This window comes from Elephantulus edwardii, unplaced genomic scaffold (genome assembly GCF_000299155.1).
Source record: "Elephantulus edwardii isolate Elephantulus edwardi_28Jun2011 unplaced genomic scaffold, EleEdw1.0 scaffold00064, whole genome shotgun sequence".
In the NCBI taxonomy this organism is placed as follows: domain Eukaryota; kingdom Metazoa; phylum Chordata; class Mammalia; order Macroscelidea; family Macroscelididae; genus Elephantulus; species Elephantulus edwardii.
Window position 1 is genome coordinate 11,830,349 of NW_006399814.1, and position 3,626 is coordinate 11,833,974.

A 3,626-nucleotide genomic window follows, 5' to 3' on the forward strand; every position below is an offset into this window, starting at 1 on the left:
TGAGATTGGTAAGGGATAAAGGAGGGTTTCAGGCTATTGTATAAAGGGTTGCTGTGAGTCACAGGTGACCTGACGGCACATAACAACATCCAATTATTATTAGCACATCTTGATTGCATGGTCCATTAATTTCAGACTGGAAAAATTGGGAGAAATTTTGTTTAGTTGTTGGGGTGAATATCTGAATATATATACACATACATACATACCTGTATCAACAGATCTTTCTTATATGCAAATAAATAGTATCCTATCCTGCATAGCATCACAGTTTAGGAAAGGTCTTGAAATGTTCTTTTTTACTATGAGTGTAACATTCAGTTTCAATAACCATTGCTGGTTCATAGATCATATGTCACTCTGATTCAAATGGCCAATACAAGTCCATTTCAAATCATTAATGCTTACGATTTCAATCTTTATGCCTTCCATTTCATTTTTAACAACTTTCAATTTTCCTGAGACTTACTGTATACTTTCCATGTTCAAATTATTAATGGATGTATGCAGCTATTTCTCTTCATTTTAAGTTTTTCCACATCAGCAAATGAAGGTCTTTCATTGGGTGGAATCTTTATTCCACCAAAGTCATTAAATGAGACCTTCTCTGAGAAGGAAGCTCTTCTCCAGGCATAGTCTGAATGCATTCCTACTTGAGAGGTTTGTCTGCTGGCACCATACCCAACAATTTTCTTCCAACAGTCATGCATCAATTTGCCATACTGTGGTGGCCTGCATGTTGCTCTGATGTTGGAAACGATATCACTGGTGTTTTAAATACCCAGAGGGTCAACCAAAGTATACATGTTTCAGTGGAGCTTCCAGACTAAGAAGGACTGGCCACTCATTTCTGAAATAACAGGTCTTCAGAAACCCTATGAGTAATGAAAGAACCTAAAGTCTTCAGAAAGAGGATAAAGGCTGGTTTACTACTAATAATTTTTTATGCAAAGCTGTTGTTATTCTTTGGTTGATACTGAGTCAGACTTACAGTAACCCTACCTACAACAACAAAAACACTGCTGGTGCGTAAATATAAATCCTAAAAAGGTAAAAGGGTTTTAATCAAAGAGAAAATTGGGACAAATTTAGGGGCTCTACTCTATCTATGGTGGTCTCTCAAGTATAACTAAAATCGCACAACTAACACAGGATAAGTGAGATGGTTGGGACCTCCTCCAAATGAAATCCTTATGTGCATCAAACTCAAAACCTCATACCATCAAGTCAAAAGTGACTCACAGTTGATCTTCCTTAGCTTTTCAGAGGTTCTAAATCATATGGGAGAAGGTCCATCTTTCTCCCATAGAGTTGCTGGTGGATTTGACCCATCCTAAAAAGATTTCTTCAAATGAGTAAAAGGAGAATATACAGATGGGTAAAAAAAATTGACAGTGAAATGTCTGGTAAGTGACCAAAATGTACTGAAATTCTAAAATTTACTGAAAACTCCAAAATCTCAACAAGAAAACTGCAAACAGACCAATGACAAAATGGAAGACAATAGGAAAAGACTCTTCAAAAAAAAAACAAACCATTCAGATAGCCAACAATGCTCACCATCATGAGCTAGCAGAGATCAAAAACAAGGAGATACAATTTCACCTTAACAACAATAACATAGCTGAACCAGCCAGCAAACAATAAATGCTTGCAAGAGTATGGAATTCTAATACACTGCTGACAGGAACGTAAAATGGTGCAACCACTAAGTAATTTGGCGTATCCTTAGAAAGCTGGAAATAGAAATACCATTTGATCTAGCAACAGATCTACTAGATATATATTTCAAAGAAAGAAGATCTGTGACACAACTTGATATATATATCCCATGTTCACAGCAGCACTATTTTTATTAGCAAAGACTTGGAAACCACTCCATTGTCCATTGATAGAGGAATGGCTAAAGAAACTATGGTACATTCATATAAAGGAAAAGTATTCATCTCCAAAAAGATAAAGACCATGTGAAACACTGCATGACATGAACAAATTTTTGAAATTAGTAGGATGACATTATTCTTCAAATTAATCTATAGATGATTCAAAGCAAACCCTTTCAAAATTCCAGTTCATTTCTTTATTTATACTTTTTTAGTATTTATACTTCTCAATTACAAAACATACTACTAAGTTACAGTAAGTAAGTAATGTGGTAATGGAATAAGGAGAGACATATAGATCAAAACAATAAAATTTAAATTCCTGACCTAAACTCTGATCATTTTGGTCAACTGATTTATTACAATGATGTCCCAACAATTCATTAGGACATATGCTTATAAAAATATGCTCAACGTTGTAATAAAAAGATGCTGTAACAAAATGGATATCCACATGTAAAACAATGATGTGAATCTCTACCTTACACTAAGTACAAAATTTACACAAAAGAATCAAAGACCTAAATGCTCAGTGCAAAGACTTTCAGAGCACAGGCACAAATCTTTGTAATCTTGGATTATGAATTCTATATGACACCAAAAGCAAAGCACAAAAGAAAAAAGAAACAGACATCACTAAAATTTTATAAACTTTAGTAATTTAAGAAAATGAAAAGACAATTCACAGTAGAGAAAATTTTTCCAAATTATGTATCGTGACAGGTGATTTGTACATAAAAGGAGATAAAGAACACCTACAATTCAATAATAAAATGACAAACTAAATTTTAAAATGTGCAAAGGTTTGGAACAGGCATTTCTCCAAAGAAAATACATAATATCATCACCTGTGACTCACAGCGATCTTATGTAGAAAGCTCTGAAACCTGCTCTATCTTGAGCCCATCTCATTGACTCTGACACACCCACCCCGATTACCCCATTTTACTGTCAATCCATCTCATCCGAGATCTTCCTCTCCTGCGCTATTCCTCTTCCCTTCTGAGCATGATTTCCTTCTCCAAGGACCAGTCCCCCTGGGCCACGTGCCCTAAATATGTGAGACAGAGCTTCAAAATCCTCGCCTCCAAAGAGAAACTTGGCTTCACCCTCTCCAACAAGACAAACGTGTTTGTTTTCTTGGTGGCCCATGGTATGTTCAAAACACTTCTCTAGTACCACAATTCAAAAGCACTGATTGTTCTTCTGTCATTCTTAGTCACCGACCAGCTCTCTGACACGTAGCAAGTAACTGCAAAGACCATGGCCTGAATTAGGCACACCTTAGTCTCTATCTAGACTGTCATTATTGCTCTTCAGTACTCTGGAGAGGTACTTGACTGCAGATTTTCCCAGTGCAATTCTTTTTTTGAGTTCCTGACTGCCAAGAGTGTTGACTGTGGAGCTGAGCAAATTGAAATCGTTAACAACCTCAATCTCTTCTCCTATCATGGTGCTGCCAATTGTCCCAGTGGTGAGAATCTCTGTCTTCTTGATGTTGAGCCTCAATCCATATTACAAACTACAACCTTCTGTAGCAAGCGTCTCATGTCCTCCTCACTTTCAGTAAGCAAGGTTGTGTCATGTGTGTAACACAGGCTGATGATGAGTCTTCCTCCAATCCTGATACCACATAACTCCTCATACAGCCCAGCCTCCTGAATGACCTGTTCTGCATATAGATTGAAAAGATATGGAGACAGGACATATCCCTGATGCACTCCTTTCCTGATTTTGAAGCAT

At 36.7% G+C, this 3,626-nt stretch overlaps 1 protein-coding gene across 1 annotated transcript in view; it reads right to left on the minus strand.

Annotated features, from left to right (window-relative positions):
- Window positions 1-3,626, minus strand: part of SEC24A (SEC24 family member A) — a 112,760-nt gene that overhangs the window by 31,008 nt on the left and 78,126 nt on the right. The gene's annotated exons all lie outside the window — the stretch shown is intronic.